This window comes from Patagioenas fasciata, chromosome 3 (assembly GCF_037038585.1).
Source record: "Patagioenas fasciata isolate bPatFas1 chromosome 3, bPatFas1.hap1, whole genome shotgun sequence".
NCBI classification, from domain to species: Eukaryota; Metazoa; Chordata; class Aves; order Columbiformes; family Columbidae; genus Patagioenas; species Patagioenas fasciata.
Window position 1 is genome coordinate 87256825 of NC_092522.1, and position 17648 is coordinate 87274472.

Sequence of the window (17648 nt, forward strand, 5' to 3'; positions counted from 1 at the left end):
CCTTCCCTGAACTCTCTCCAGTACCTCAATGTCTTTCTTGTAGTGAGGGGCCCAAAACTGAACACAGGATTCAAGGTGCGGCCTCACCAGTGCCAAATGCATGGGGAAGATCCCTGTTCTAGCTCCCTAGTCCTGCTGGCCATGCTGTTTCTGATATAAGCCATACTTATGTGTGCACAAAGAAACATCATTGGAGTCACAAGTATTCTGCCTCTAAAATTCAAATATGTTTTCATTTTTGAAAGGTACCAAATATAATCAGCACTCCATATCTATGTGTAGTATTTATTTTGACTTTTATTTCCTACAATTTTTGACCATTCTGCTAAGACTAGGTATTTTGCAAGGCCTGTGCACCTGTATTAAGAAATGTCACACCACAGAGAATGTAACTGTGATCACAAAGGCTCATGATATTACTACATTCATGCAATTCACCTCCTCACCCTACTTTTTCTAAGTGCAAAGGTATGTTGAGAAGAGCTGCTTTGGTAAAAGTCCCCAGAATACATTTAAATTATAGCTCCCTCTGCCACCACCCAGAGATTTCAAATGAGGCAGATTTCTCCATTTGGTAACCCCCAACTTTGAACACCATCAGAACGTACTACTGTTCAACTGATTTCCATTTTTGTGGTTACTTCCTGGATGAACTTACATACTACTCAGGAACAAATGGTGTACCCTGACCACAGGTTCCCAAAATGTCTCAGACGGTGTACTAGGAGTGCTGGTTATGTGCTGTTACAACTGCATTTGGGAACTGGAAAAATAGCAGGTTCTGTAAACCTAATTAAGCCTAATTTAATTTCATTTTGATTAGCTATATCATTCTGTTCACCTCCCCAGGTTCTGCAGGAACACAGCTAGTCTGATTTTACTTGGATATCTTCTCTCTAAGCTGTACTCCTTGGAAACTGTATACAAAAGTAACTTTACATCTACACAAATAGTTCATCTGGCAATTCATATCTAGAATGCATACTGCAATTTATTAAATTACCACAACGTGCTGCTAATTTACATGTTATTTGTTAAAAGACTACTTATAGTCTGAAACTTGGTTCAAATAAAAGGGTCCAGAGGGTAAAAAAGGTCTCAATCTATTTAAAATCTGTTCAATTTTAAAATAAAGTAACAGTTTTTCTAATAGCTTTTTGAACAGCAAATACACCAGCAACGTAAAGGTCAAATTTCTCCCCTCCATTCTACCACCACAGTCTGTTTTTGCAGTGCCTTTACTGAGAACAAAGCTTTTCCTCACAGTTGCAGCTTCACTAACAAATATGCTACAGATGCACACAACAGCGCAGTTTCTATAGTATTTTGCTGTAGTCAGAAAGAGCTGGGAGTTAATTTCTTTCAGTAAAGTATGACTCTGAAGACATCAGCTCTGAGGATACAAAGGATGGTAGTTTTGCACTGTTTGCAGGGCACAGCTGCACATTAAAATAAGCTCAAATCTTATTTTTAGGAAGAAAAAAAGAAAGCTATCTTTTCACTTCTTGGTTGATAACTACTGAACCAAGTGTTAGAAACAGGCACAGCAACAAAGGGAAGTCTTCAGCATTGTGGCAGAAGTTGAGCTGATGCTCATCTCAAGGTAATCTCATCCACAAGGCCAGAAAACTAAAGACAAATGACCAAGGGCACAACCAGAGAGAACAATTACCAAAAAGCTGGATGCAGGAGGATCCTCTAAGCAAATTGCTGAGGTGGCAGAAGAATTCAAAGACGACACAATCGGAGAACAAAAGCATGGGCAGGATTTCAAGAACAACATTGGGGACTGCATACAGATCAAGTGAGGCTGAGAAGGCAGTGCACCTTGCAAACTCTGATGAGGAAGAGGTCAGTAAAGGTGCTGCGCAGAATGAAATAGGCAAAGTTGGACTGGAAAAGGTGTGGGTGCCTTAGAGAGAGGAGCTGCACTAACAGCTGCTGACAGCAGAGAATCATAGAATGCCCTGAGTTGGAAGGGAACCACAAGGGTCATCGAGTTCAGCTCCCATCCCCGCACATGACAAGCCCACAGTTCACACCATGTGTCTGAGGGTGTTGTCCAGTCTCTTCTTGAGAGGAAGTTGCAGAGGGTACCCAGAGGTGTGAATGTAACTGGTGATGACCTGGCCCTTTTTTCAAGCTGGAAGAGATTCAAATGAGCTGATGTTGCCAGCAAAACGAGAGGAACAAGAGGTGATGGTGGATACTAAGAGAAGAGATTAAAAAGCAGTGAAATGATTGAGATGGTACATGATCAGCACAGCAAGTAGAGGGTTTATCAAAAGAGGCCAGGAAAAGACCTTCTGCCTTCTCTGGAAAACAGAAGGTTTATAAGAAGGAAGAAGAGAGCATAAGCAACGAAAAAACTTCTTTTGCCAGTATTCTCTTCAAAGCAATTGCAGAGTTCTACACAGAGAAAGAACTGGAGGGAGGAGAAAGGGAACTCCCCACCAGGGACAAGCCCAAGGTGGCAAAACCCTCACCAGGGCTGTGGAGAGGGACTGGCCTGAAGCTGAAGGGACAGCAGGGCCACCAGCACCATGGGAAACCAGCCTGGCACTGAGAGCCAGCCCAGGAGCACCTCACAGGGATGTCAGAGCAGATCTTTGTATTATTCCAACAACGAGACAGAAGTCACATCAGAAGAAAATACATACCCTTAGGTATCCTTAAATGAATGGTGGAATTACAAGTGGTATGCAATAAAGAAGCAAAGATACCCCCAAAGTGTCACTTGTATAAATTACATTATCTTGATGTGTACATGGCCTTGCTCAGAATTTGTTAAGAAATTTCAGTTTCTAGGTTCCTGCCCTGTTAAGGCCTTTTGGGAAACCTGAACATTTCACTTGACAAAGATTTATCCAATGTAATGAGAGCTAAAAGATGCAGGAAACATTTGGCAGACTGCCCTCTTTTTAGTCTTCTAAATCCAGGGGACACAGCTTATGTTTATGAACTTATTCGTCAACACAACAGTCCCTTAGAAAATCAGCTGTTCATAGAAAGGTGATCTGCTTTTCCTCAGTAATGAGGCTGAATAAGGTGAAGGGTCTACTTTTCACAAACAATCATCATAAGTCAAATCCTCTCTTGGCACTTGGTTTGACATTTGGTTCACTTGCTAATGGTCTGAACTTTTTCGTCTGCAGTTTTACAAAAACTGAAAATGAGCAATGCTCCTGAAAAAAGGTGGAACAGTCTTACCAAGAAGTGAGTTGCTATTAAAGCCTTCCACACAGTGGCCACAAAAACCAGACAGCAAATGTATAGCACATGCAGCAGCAATTTTTTATAACTGAACGTTCGATTGATTGTACAAACCTGTCCTACAGAAGGGAGGAAAAAGAGAGCTGACACTGTACTTTACAAGATATTCAAAGAATAGCACTCAGAAAGGGAAGTGTTTTGCCATTCATAGACAGCACTTGTATTATTAACTAAGTCTCTTCAAGCTTGGGTGAAAGCAGAAGCAGATGCTGTATTTTCTTTGAGACATTTTTGCAAGTTCAACCCAACACAGTGCGAACGCGTCTGTCTTGGGCTGCACACCCCATAGAGCTCCACTGCTACAACTCACTGAGAGTTTTGGCCAAGAAAAGATGGTTTGCCTGGGCAAACCTTGGTAGAAAAAAGGGAGACATAGCTGGGCTACGTTTAACACAGTGTATCAGATGGCTAGTGAGTGTCTGAATAGCATTCGATAATACGCATTGTCATGGCACGATATGCTGAATTTCTTTCAAGATGACTGGACTTGACTATTTGTGTAAAAAAGCTAGACTGGGTGATGTTGCAGCAGCCCTCAGTAATGGCACAGAGCTGAGAGCAGAGGCAAAATCCCCTCTGGCACCAGGTGCAGCGGAGTCTGCCCAAAGCCCCAGTGGCAGGGCTCAAACCTGCTGTCAGGCAGCAACACCCAGAAAGGGGGGATGGTGATTTGGTCTCTCTGTTAATTCCGTTCTTAATCTCTCTATTGAGACTGATAATGGGGGAGACCATTAGTGTCAGTTCTGCTGGGGCTTTCTGTTATTAAGGCTACTTAAGCTTTTCCGAGTAAATTGCATGTGTCAAACTAACATCACACAGTGATGAGCAGAAAAGCCATTACAGAACTGCTCTCTGTTGGTATTGATCCAGCCCCGGAGACTTTGGCCAATTCTTTGCAGTTCCCTGTTCCTCTCATTCATTATATTCCTATTTTACACTGTTTACAGGCAACACATTAGTTATTGCCTCAAATTCCTTCACTTAATTGAGGGTTAATGACTGGGCATACATGTCCTTCTTAAAGCCTTGCAACAGTCACCATGTTGGATGCACCTCACCTAACTTAAACCTCAGAAAAAGATTTGGTTTAGACTAGATGAATTTCCTTCCACAATCAATGGAGAAAGAGAGACGGCAGTAATCCAGTCACACACCTCTACTTAGATGGTGTGAACCCCGTACATAACAATGAACTGGCCATCCATCAAAGTAAGTACTTTGCTGGGTCATGGCTTCCATCTTCTTACAGAAAGAGCTGGACATTGTTTGTAGACTGTCTTGTGAACTGTAATTACAGCCCTGAGCTCCCACCTGCAGGCTATGGGATTCTCAGTGACTTTTAACCACTTTTCATTTATCTGTCATTTAGCCTCTTTCAGCAGCAAAGGCATTCTTTGTGCTACTTTGAGTATACCTAATCTTACACGTGCAAAACCTTAAGTAGAAAATAAGTATGATTCTTGACCCTATTAAGTCACAGGGAATTTGCTAGTAACTTTGACTGGGTTTGGATTTCACTGCAGTTCCAGAGAGCTATAGGCTTGTTATTGTTCATATTTGCAAATGGATTTAAATCTTCAGGATTTTTTTTTGGTCTTCTGAATCTAGGATCTTTTTGGAACTCAGAACACTTAATCTGTGGATCTGCTCCATCTATAACACAGCACACTGAATAGTTCTTTCTGCTGGGTGTAATGTCTGCTCTTTAAAATCCATGCATGTTATTTAAAGCAAACAGGATTGCAAGCCTGTGATACAACTGCAAAACACAAATTTTGAAAATAATAGTTCTTCTCAATTCAAACATGGATTCAACTGAATTATGGAATTTCTTCATCATGTCTTCCTTCCCTCTTTTTTGCTAGTTTCTTTACTTCTTTTCAGAAGGAAATCAAATGAGAAAAGAAGAAATAGTAGAGGGGAATTTTAAGCACATAGAAGTTAGTCAATTCAAAGTTGTGGCTGTCAAAGGAACATTATTTCTGCTAACAGCACCACCACTGCAAGGCACACACATCAAAACCAGATACTGTAACAGTCTACAATGCACAGACACCGGACAACTGTTACAGTTCTTGCAGGATAACATCTATGAACTTGCTGGCTTAGTTTATTCTTCTCTGTTTAAGTTCCTCATGATGAATATAACTAGCTGTGTCACCATTTCATTAAGCACCCTGACATTCTAGCTAGAGTTTCAAAGAGATTTATGCCCCTCCATCTGAAAGGGGCAAAAAGAGAGGCAAACATGAACAAAGGGCTGTGGAGCAGTGTGACCGTGGGAATGGGGTGCCCTCCACATGAAAACAGAAGAGCTCTTTAGAGAACAACAGAATAGCCTACGAAATGTCACTTTCTCTAAAATATGGGGAGTTTTAGAAGCACCATGTATAGGAATCAATTCAAACAAATGAACAAGTTGTCAAATTTCTCCCCTAGACTACATCCCACAACTGAAGAATCTGATGTCCACACTATCCCACCTCTCTCTCTCTCAACACCATAGTGGAACTCAAACCACCACCCTGTGAGACAGGCAAAGGACAGGGCAAGCACATCCAGAGGTATCCCAGCCTGATCCTCTTTGCTGACTGCAGAGCACTCTTATGAAGATGGAGACAGAACACAATTCAGACCAGGCACTTAATTTGGAGATTTTGAACATTCCTCTGCAGGAAACACCTCTCTTTCCGTTCACTAGAGGAGAGTCCAAGGGAGTCAGTTTGGCTTACAAGTCAAGCATCAAAATTTGAACAGCCTGATGTTTCAGTAACACCCGAAAGACATCACAAAATGACCCACTTATCTTTCTCACATTCATTTTAAATCATCATATTTAAAATATATTAGCAAATACTGGAACTATTTCTCCTCACCTAATATAAGCTAAAATGTGTATTTTCCATATATGTATGTGAGGGCACTAGATTAGCTCCATTTCTCTTTTGGATACCTAGACCCAAATACAGGATTCAGCCTTGGTGGTGGTTCCCACTGTACTGCCACTGCCAACTCATCTCCAGTCATCCGGACTGGGAGTCACTTCAAGAGATTCAAGTCGGAGCAGATGCACAGATGTGCAGGACAGACAGGTAGGTCTGGCTGAAAGCAGACTCACCAAGCTTGCGGATCCATACCTGCACTGTGCCCCGCCTGCTTCCCATCTGTGGCAGCAATAAAATGGGAAAGTGATTCAAAAGTAGGTAACACAACTGCATAGCTCAAAGTGTGACATTTGCAAAACAAAACCAAAAAACATCCCAAAGATTTCCTGCTTCAATTGTTCTCTTGAGAGCAACCAATAAGTACACTATTTTGAGGTTAGCCGATCAGATCTCACTGAAAAGAATACATGTGATTATGAAAACAGTGAGTAAAAAGGTTTGCTTTTTTTAAAACAATATTGTCATCAACTCCAATAAAAACACCAGAGAAGGAAGAAAAAAAAAAAGTTGAGTTGAAAAGAAAACATTCAAAAGAAAAAAAAATACAGAATTTCAAGTCTTTTGTGGTTTTTATACACACCAAATGCCTTTCAAGATCTCATTAGTTATGTATGCTCTGAACATATATTTCTATAATACAGTCAACAGTCATTATTTTTGTTGAGTCATTTGTGCACATGAAAGAAAATCAGGAAAACCAGACCACCACTTGACATGAAGGTCTTCAACCACAAAATTTGTCAAAGGTTTTACTCTTAAAAATGTTCAAGGAAGCTTAACGCAGATATTGACTGATTCCTGTACCCTGTTCATCTGCACAGCAGGGCAATTTCCCTTTCACATGCAAACAAGGATCAAGCCCCTATTGAACTTGATGGTGTAATAGATAGCAATAGATACATGTTTTTGCAGAATGAAAGAGAAAGAAGGAAATGAAATAGTTCTGCAGTTCTTTGTAAGACTCTTCAATTAACTGATAACAATCAAAATGAGTGCAATGATTTTAGATGCATACAAATATAGGGCACAGGAAAAAAAAAACCACACATGCAACAAAGAAGCCAGATACTGAGAAGTACTCTAGTTCTCTCCCATCTACTCAGGTCCTGAGGTTTTCTGATTGCTGCATGGGCATGTAGTAGTTAATGAAGAAATTTGATTCTTTATTCAGATGTAACATAAAACAATGCATAAGTTATCAAACAATAACTGAAATTTCCTTGACAAAAGATAGCTGTAGGGAATTTCTGGAAGTGACTCCATAAACCAAAACCAGTGATTTAATAACCGGCAAAAAGGGCACTAAGAGGATTTACATGTCCATATATTTTTCACAAATTAGTGCCAAAAAAAAAGTGATTGGTCATCTTGTTTGTACTGAAAACAAGAAGGAAAACATTGACTTGAAGTGTTATACAAGATGATCCTATATGTGCCCTGCCACCTCAGTAAGAGGGAAGAGGTGCAGCTACCCAGGCCGTCTGCAGCTCTAGGCCACAGCAGAGGAACTGGATGTGACCAAGGCAAAACAACACATTTGTAAACCCGCCCCAGTTGTAGAGCAAATAATTCTGAACACCTCATCACTACCAGCCAGCTAACAGGCCATGTGGCCCGACTGAAGTTTTGGCAGTCGGGCCCAGAAATAAAACCTCCCACAACTGTGACAGAAAAAAGCCTACGTTTCGCTCAGCTTTACACCCTCTGAAGACAACCCAAACACGTCCTTGGCTTTTACATCCAAAACCAGGATTCCTTAGGGTTTTTTGAGCAGCAGACTCAACTGGCATAGAAGTGAGGCATTGGGAGACACTGATGTAATTTAAAGAACTAATTTCACATGTGATTTAAAGAATGTGAAAGCTCAGGATCTCTAATGGTGATAAAGGCACAACAATTTGCAACAAAATATAAACTTCATAGTAAAATTTCACAATTCTACTTTTTAACCAAGAAAATATTGTATTTTCATAGATGTCTATTCAATACAAGGAAAAGTACTAGAAAACAGTGAATTGTTTGGTATATTTTGATACAACATGATTACTTCTCAGTATTGTGCAGAGCTGCTTTTAAAGGGGAACGACATACCAGTTACAATGATGAAAAACAGTGGTTTTAAGTAGTTTTATTTATTATTTCAAGACCAACTTAGAGATTAGTTACAATAGAAAAAAATATATATTTTTTTTCTTTTTGCTAGTTCGCTGACTATTCATTTTGTTTTTTGGGGCATATAAGAGGGTTGGTTTTTTGTTTTTAATTGTTAAGTACCCCACTGTAAGTCAAAGTATACTTTGAAGAAACCCAGTACCAGCTCCATTTTGCCACACGATCTTAGAAACACAAGACTTGCTAATAAGGTTTTGAAACCTTTCACATGGTACATATCAAGTAACTTTTGGCACTCAACAAATAAAATCCCTGTTAAATTGAGTGCACGCATACTTCTAACACCTGATATGAAACAGTTAAATAAACAACTTTCATTAAGTGGATATTTCCAAATCCATTTAAGGACTTTCAAAAGAATACAGACCAAAATAGGAGCAGAAAGTATTTCTTGAATGAAGCTGCACATTGCATTGCAAACACCTGCACCATTGCCACAGTCAGACACCTGCAAGCTCCAAAGCCAAGGTCCAACCAAGACAGAAGAAAGCAGGGCAGGTATCATGCCCTCTACTAAGTGCTTACTATGGAGTAAAACCATCTTCTCACCAGAAAAAAGAGGGAAAACAGTAGATGTATATATATATATATATATATGCCTACGTGTCTAACTACGCATGGTATACCTCTCATTAGACATCTGCATCAAAATACACGAGGTGGTTACTTGCCAAGGTTTACGAGTCAAGTACAGAAGGGACCATTCATTACAATGAGCTGGACGGAAATAATTTCCAAAAGCCAAACAGACTTTACTTCCTGGCATTGCCTCAGAGCTGGGGGATGCCTTGGCAGAGGGTGAGGTCCCCCAGTCCCAGGGAAGTGCTGAGAGCAGTTGCTCCTGTCCCTGCAAGGTCTCTTCTTAACATCTGGGATGTCTCATGTCTTACTGCCTTCCACCTGGGTTTCCAAACAGGCCCACAATGTGTTATTCCCCAGCCTGCAACCCAGGAGAGGGGCGGAGAAGAAGGAACCCTCTGTGCAGGATTATAGAAACTTGTATTTAGCCCAGTTTGATCCCATTCTCAGTCATTTGGACAACAAAGAGCTCTGGCTCCACTGGGGGTGGGGAAAAAGGGCACATCTCCCGGTGTGCCTGATCCTGCTGTAGGCAAACCAACTCATCCCCTTCTGAACTACTTGAGTCCTCCCAAGCAATTATTTTAGAAGATGGGCAAAGACATCAGCCAGTCTGTGTTATCCATATCCATACATATCTGTAAGGCTCTTGGATAAATTCTCAGATACTCCTTTCATAGCCTCGCTGACCAACCACCTAATGCAGAGTCACCTCTTGGGGAGTGCGGGGTTGTGCGTGGGTTTGGACGCCCACAGCAGCAAGACACAGAGCAGTCAGCACACAGAGCCAGGGCTCGGCACAAACAATGACAGAAAGAAGTAGAATTATAGGGAAACATCTCGGAAATAAGGAGCATTAGAGGCTCCTGATAAACCTATGTCATCTTAGGAGCTGCAGAGGCAAGAGACGTACACTGATTCACTTGTTAAAACCTTCAGTAGGGCCAGGCTTTTAAGAAGGCAAACAAGAAATCTGGTTATAGCTGCTATTCACCGAGCCCCAGCATCACCAACGCAGAGTGCAGGAGGGAGCCCAACTTAAATTCTGGTTTCGAACTTCAGTCTTTTTGTGTAACATAAAATCATAAGAAAAGGGAGCAAACAACCCAGCTGCCAAAAGCTTGCCTAATTAGCAGGAATTTGTTTGCTTCACATTTCTTGAATTCCTTTCTCTTTGCAAGACAATTGACTAAGAAATACTCCTTTCCTCAGAAAAGCACCCAAGCAGAATAAATAGAACGACTAATATAAACTGGCAGCTGTAAATTAATCTATATACTAGGCAGTCCAGAAGGCTTTGTTCATCTCGACAGCTTTGTTGTCTACAAACCAGAGGAAACAAAAACAACCCCAAATAGTCATTCACATCCGCAAACTGTTCATTAAACAGCAGCGCTAATACTTAATCTCACCAGATGCTGGGATGAAACAAGCATCACAGTCTCAGCGCACTGAAGTGTTGTCGTGCCAAATAAGAACCGTTATTGCGCTGGCACGAGCATCTGAAAAACAAGCAGCAAGCGAGCAAGTCAAGTTCTTCAATTGCTGCTTAAGTTCCTTCCAAGGCTCTCACACTAAGATTATGTTCTGTTCCCCAGTTCATGCTCATGCACTCTTAATGAAGAATTTTGAGTGATTATACCTATTTTTGTCATATTTATTTTCATGTTCTTGTCAATTTAAATGAAGCCAAACGTAAGAAAAATGACTGAGGTTTCACAGTAAAACGCCCTGATTTATAACCTCTTTGGTAAGGAGAAAAAAAAAAGTACAGGTGTTCTGTAACAGCTAGTATAGCGCTATGTTATGCTTTTTCCCCTCAAGCTTATCTCAAACAAGTTATTACATCTTAATCACTCTGACAACTACAGAAAAACGTTTAGCAACACCTCTGATTAATAATTTTATATCTATTTCTTTAATGTTGATGTGGAAATCGGAATAAAAACAAAGAAGGTTGATTCTAAATGTTTATTATATTCAGGTGATGATACCTTCCTCACAGATACATTACTCAACAGAAAAATATATTGTTACGTTCAACACAAATAGAACAATATGTTAATTTGAAGCATCTAGATCTGTGCTTCTCCTGGGTTCTTCAAAGGAAAAGGCAATGTCACTAAAAGCAGCTTATTTTTTTAACTTCTCTCTTGATTTATGGTGTCATACGAAGAAAAAAAAATCATTATATATAGCTGCTTATATTACATACTGCAGTATGCAAATATCATTGGGAAAACCAATCAAAATAAATCACAGTCCTCTCCTTCACTGTGGTTTAAATGTATTTCATCCAGAAAAGTAACCTCTAGCTGATTACTTGCAGCAGCAGCAGTAAGAGCATGTCACAGCTCATTTGCCAGAGCTGCAAGAATGAAGCTCATCCTGTGCTGGAGCTGTACCTCCATAAACAAAAAGTTAATAAGTGCTTGTGGAAATACCCTCTTCATGGGGCGTGACTTTCGGTTTCTTGATTCGTAGTGGTGCTGGCAAAGAAAGCTGCCAGTTTCATGTACCCAGAGAACTTAATGCATTTTAAAAATTAGTATGGAAATGGAGTTATTAAGTAGGTCAGTTCATACAGCAGTAAAATAAATATCTCAGGGCAGTGCTGGGATGATAAAAGCTTTATTATGCTAGAACATTAAAAAAAGAAGTAAAACCAACTGAAAGATAAAGGAAGGCACTTACAGCCACTGCCACCTTATGATCTGGGGTGAATACAGTATATTTTGGAGGCAATATACTGCCAAGGCAGTAGACAGACAAGCATCTTTCATTTCCAAAGCATTCACACAGGACTTGTTCTTCAAGTACATTTGCCCCCGTCCACATTCTTCATTCCACCTGAAGTGATCTTGAAACAGAACTCTTTTTTTGGTCCTTACTTCTGTCAAAGAGTTGATTCACAAAAGTGCAAGACCATCATGTTGAGCATGAGAGAAATGCAGAAGAGCAGTGAGCAGAGTGCTTTGCTTACACTCTGAATAGACATTAAATAGCAGCAGTTTCCCAACCATGTTACACAGGACTTCCAACATTTAAGTCCCTGACACCTATACAGATGCTTGAGGTACATGTAAGCCTAAAGTATTTCTATATGTTTCTTAAGAATATTTTGGTTTACATTTCTCAGGAACGGACTGAGAGAGCAAAAACTTGTGTATTTCCACAGTGCAGTTACATGGTCACAAAGTCCCATGATCACTCAGCACTACATGAAGCCAGGGTTTATTTTCCCTATACAACCTCCTAAGAACATCAAGACAGGTTCTTCCAATCAGCACAAGATTACTAAGACCCAAATTTGAGCTACTTTATTTCAAATACATTAAAGTATTAGCTACCACATACCTCCCCTTAACTAGTTTTATTTCCTGACCCATGAACATTTAAGTCTACTCAGTACTTCCAAAAGGAAAACCCTGTCTCTTTCCTGCCAGCACTCACATAGCTTTACTACTCCTTTGCTGACATCTCCCGCCTTGCTGCTGCCTCTTGTGCTGCCTCCAGTTAGGAAGCTTTTCCTAATTCACTGTCACCTCAGTGTAGACTTCAAATCTTTCCTAAAGTTTATTTTACTCAGAAAGAAGCATGTATTTTTTTAATATTTATATATGTTTTTATTCACATTCCTTTTTACACTCTACATCATGGTTTATAAACATAGAAACGTAGAATCATTTGGGTTGGAAAAGACCTTTAAGGTCATCAAGTCCAACCCTAAACCAAACACTGTCAAGTCCACGACTAAACCACGTCCCTAAGAAAGTCATCTACACATCTTTTAAACACCTCCAGGGATGGTGACTCCACTACTTCCCTAGGCAGCCTGTTCCTATGCCTGACAACCCCTTCCATGAAGAAATTTTTCCTAATACCCAATCTGAACCTTCCCTGGTGCAACTTGAGGCCTTTTCTTCTTGTCCTATTGCTTATTACTTGGGAGAAGACACCGACAGGTCTCTAAGTTAGACATTACATCTAAGGTGAGCTTTCCATTCTGTTCCATACCATCACCTACCACAGTGGACCTGCTAATCGTGCTCCCAGTACCTTTGGCAGCTACCCCTATCGCCAAGTCCTACCCAGTTCCAAACACTCCGGCCCCAAGTTCCAGCAGCTCTGTCCCCTTTGCCCTGGGGTAAGGTGAGTCCTGGCCACACTAGTCTCACCACCAACACAGCACATACAACCATCTCACCATCACAGAAGAAGGCTTCTGCTCCCCATCAAATCCCCTTCAGTGACAGCTGGACTTGAGACATATCTCCTCTGAGCTACTCCAACCTCTCTTTACATCAGAAATCCATCTATGCTGCCCCTGTGCAGGATCAGCACGTGTCCGAGATGGCTTGTTGGCTTGGGTTTTGCACTGCAGCTCTTGGGCTTGTGCTCCCACCCCGGCTGAAGGGAATGGCAGCAAACCTCAAATGCCAGCCCTGGCACATCCACCAGCAGGTCAGCTGGGAGAGGACAGCAGAACTGCACTCATCAAACCCTAACCCCAGGGGAAGCGCTGCACATACTCAACACTGTCAGTGTCTGGAACAACTACATCACTAAAAAGTGGAGAGAGCCCTGGATATACGTGCTAAAAGGGTTATGACAAAGTATCAACATACCCATTCCTAACTCGATAAATTGTGCAATTCATTACGGGAAGGATTACGTCCCCAGGGCACTGCACTCTGGCCAAAATACACGCACACACCCCTCCTTGCAGTTCCTCCCTGGACAAACCCCAGCAAATAAATATTCTCCCTGCTGACAGTATGCTGTCAAGTGCTAACAGAAACACTCGGTAGCTTGCAAGGGCAGAACCATTTCCAGGCTACTACGTCACTTCACCAAAGTGTAAACACAAAATTATATATGAAGAGGAACTGGGCTCAGTTCTTCTCTGCACATGAGTATGTACAAGCACTCATGCATATATGCGGTCTGTCAGAGGCTTCTACTAGCAGCTGCAGGAAGCAAATGCAACCCCTGCTTAATTCCCTCTTCATGTGGGAAAATAGCTGCTTTTACTAGCTGAATGCATGCTCTACATTGCCTTTATCTAGGCGTATCATTAGGCATTCTTTGTGTCATGAATGCATTGGGGAAGAGTCACTGATTTCTAATGAGGAAAGGCAAAAAGGCAGGGTGACAATAAAGGGACCCTGTATTAATCAAATGTCCAGTCCAGACAGCAATACCAAGGCCTTAATCTCTGTCTGGGAGAAGTGTTGGTTAAAGCTTTCGCTCAGAACAGGAAGAGCGATTTCACATGGCAGGTGCTGCATTTGCTGTACAAGTGAAAAACTCCTATTATCCCAGATGTCTGGCGAGTATTATAATAGAAGAGAAGGATGCAAAAGAAGAGAGGAAACAATACAGACAGCAGCCTCGACACAGACAAAAATGAGAAGAAATGGGATTTCTTGATAAATTCTCACATTATTTTGCATTAACAAATGTAAAGAGACTAAACAATACGATGGGCCAATGCACTTGTTCCTCATCTGTAAGCAACTCGGATGAGGCCATGCTCCGTTCCAGCACTGCTCCCTGCATGACCATGGTGCCCACGCAGGATGGAGACGAGGCACATAAAACAGGAACCTGCCTGGCTCCGTGGTGCAGCTCAGCCTTCATGCCCCTTGTGCTGGGATCCTGCTCCCACCTCTTCCCTGGAAGATGTTCCTGCCTCTTGGCTCAAGTGCCACCAGCCTCTTCTTTGGCCATCCAAAGTCACGTCAGCACTGCTGGTGCAAAACTCTGCTCTGTGCTCCTTGTGTCATCTGGAAGAGCCTTCGTGCACCTCCCTGGCCCATCTACTTTCCAACTTGTTTCAAGCCCCAGGAGAAAACGTGTCTTTCCTTTCTTGCCTGAGCTTCTCAATTTCTCAGTGTTATTAACTATCTCTGTAATGTTATTTAAGTTGGTGAAGTGTTTTGCCATAAAAATTGTGTGGAAGACTCTTAAAAATGACATGCCACAGAATATCTGCTCTGTGCCTCTGTAATACTAAAATACATATTCAGGTGAGGAGATGGAAAGTTCCTGTTTCTTATATTAGAAATTTGAGTCTTGCCTCTCCTAAGATGTCTCATGAATGACTGGAAAGGCCATGTTGGAGTAATAAGTATCACTGCAAAAGCGCCAAAGGGAAGGAAAAATCCTTCTTGTTACCTACTTTGGTTTTGGATAATGTTCAGGAAGACACATCACTTTGGTACAATTGCCAGACTGTTTCCTGCATCATCCCAGTTTGTAGCCTAGTGCTGGGTAAACTCCCATCCTAAACATGCTGGTTGTCCATGGAGACCTCCAACAGTCAGAGAAAACTTTGTTGTTTGAAACACTGCTACAGTGAACAGCAAGGCAGTCAAGAGAAACTGCAGAGCTTTTCAGGCTTGCTGCATGCATAATTGAAGCAAATAAATATATAGTTTTCTTCCTTCCTTCACAGATGAACTATAAGCAAATAAAGTGGTGTGATTCTGAGAGCTGGTGAGCACTTTGCCGAGCCTAACCTTCTCAGTCCTCAGCTTCCTAACAAGACAAAAGCAACACTGACATTTACATCTCACAGACTAATCTTTAAGACCTATACAAATTTACAGCTCCTCAGCTTAAAGCACCGTGACTTCAGTATCTTCACCCATCTGTCCCAAATGTGCATCCCACACCTTGTATTTCTCTCCTTCTGCTGCTCCGCCTGAATCTGTCATCTTTGCCTTATCACCCTTCCCTAACAGCAGCCTATTTTCATTCAAAATATAAACAATGCTTCCTAACCATTTTAGATAAAACTTTTATCAGTCATGTTCATATCCTCAAAATAACATTGTAGTAATTCAGTTCTCACATAATACACAAATATTTGCCTCAACTCTCAAGGCCAGATACCCTTCCAAAAGTCATGCCACATTTTATGTTTAAAAAACCACTATCTGCAGCTACAGCAGTAGTAGAGTAATATCAGCAAAAATTACAAGGAAGTTCTGCTGAAGACATAAACATTTATTATGTGAATATAATCTGATTAAATATTCAGCAACAGCTATGCTGCAGCAAAATAATTGTTTCACCTTCAGAAATTAACACAAACATTAGTTTACGAAATTTAGGAAATCAAGCTTAGGCCACTGTTATCCAGTCCCATGTTATCCGCAGAAAGTCTACAACTAACATAACACTGACAACAGCTTGAAGAGTAAAAAACTTCAGGTCTGAATTTTTCGGTGCTTCTTCCCAAAGTAAAAAAGGGAAAACATATTGCACCTGCCGCCCCAAATACACATGCTGCAGCTCCTGGATAGAGACAAAGCAGCAGCACCGTGTTACCTGGCACAGACAAACCCAGCGTCACCAACACGACTCGTAGATGCGCACTGAAGCCCTCACGACGAGACGTTTGTGAGGCATCTGCTGCTGGAGATCCTCTTTACTTGTTCCCTCTTTTGAGGGCTGCTAGTCTTTATGGGTATCTGTCTTGAACATAAATGCTTTCAGACACCAATATGGCCAGAGAGTTTTAGAAACTGAAGGGTGACGTTTTCTTCTTCAGCACAGTCTCACGAACGAAGAGAAAAAATAATTTAAAAAAAAAATCTGAAATCTAAAGTAGAATAAAAGGCAAACCCAGCAAGGGGATCTCAAGCATGCAGGTGACTGACACAGCTAAGATGACTCAACAGCTCCTGCCGGATTGTTCAGTAGGCCCATTTGTGACCAAGTGAACAGAGACAACATTTGTGAAATCTGTGCCTGACACTGGAATGGGTTAAGTTTCAAGTTCCTTAGAGAGAGGCAGGATCCACATTTCAACATCATATCAAATTGCAGAAATGGTCTGAAATAAGGAGGGTGCAATCAATAAAATGCAAAGTTCCACATTTAGATAGGAATAATCAGCTCCACAAATGCAAAAATAGGAATGAACTGACTAAGCAGCAGTACTGGTGGAAAACACCTGTTAGACACAGCGAATCAAAAACTAAATGCAAATAAAGAATATCATGCTGAAGGGTAAAAGATACCTCTCGGGCTGGGACATGTTAGCAGTGGCTAGAGAACTGTGGATTTTAGTAGGCAACAGAAAAAATGCAGAGGCTCATTTGTGTGAATAAGATATGCCAGTGTGACTTAGATTGTGATTTAAAGCAAACTTAATTAAACTGATGCAAAAAAAAAGTGATGCTGTTGCAAATTAACCCATGCTTAATTCATTTAGCATAGCCTGATTAAGAAAACTTAAGAAAACTATCCAAGTTACTCATGTTCCTCCAGATCTCCCCACCCAAACAAGGGACAAAGTGAAATATGAATACTGATATGTGTATTTTTCATTTAAATCACTAGACAGTATTAAATTATGGTAAACCTCACCAGTGAATTTCTTCTCTGAGAAAAGTTGCTTGTACATCATCCCATTTTTGCTAACCAAATTACTTTTAAAATGCACATGAAAAGCTAAACAATCGCCCAGTGAAGAAGTGAAGAAAACCAGTCCCAAGCAAGTGTTGAACTTCCAAACCAGCACAAGTCTCAACATTTTCTACAAAGCTAAACAGCTTCTTCATTTTGGAATGAAATTTTGACCATCTTTATATGAGAAAACTGGTTGTGTCACAATTAAAAGCATTCAGCACACAGAATTATTGTATTTATTACTATTAAAATCCT

At 41.0% G+C, this 17648-nt stretch overlaps 1 protein-coding gene across 6 annotated transcripts in view; it reads right to left on the reverse strand.

Annotated features, from left to right (window-relative positions):
• ANKRD6 (ankyrin repeat domain 6) overlaps nt 1-17648 on the reverse strand; it is a 106675-nt gene that overhangs the window by 58955 nt on the left and 30072 nt on the right. The gene's annotated exons all lie outside the window — the stretch shown is intronic.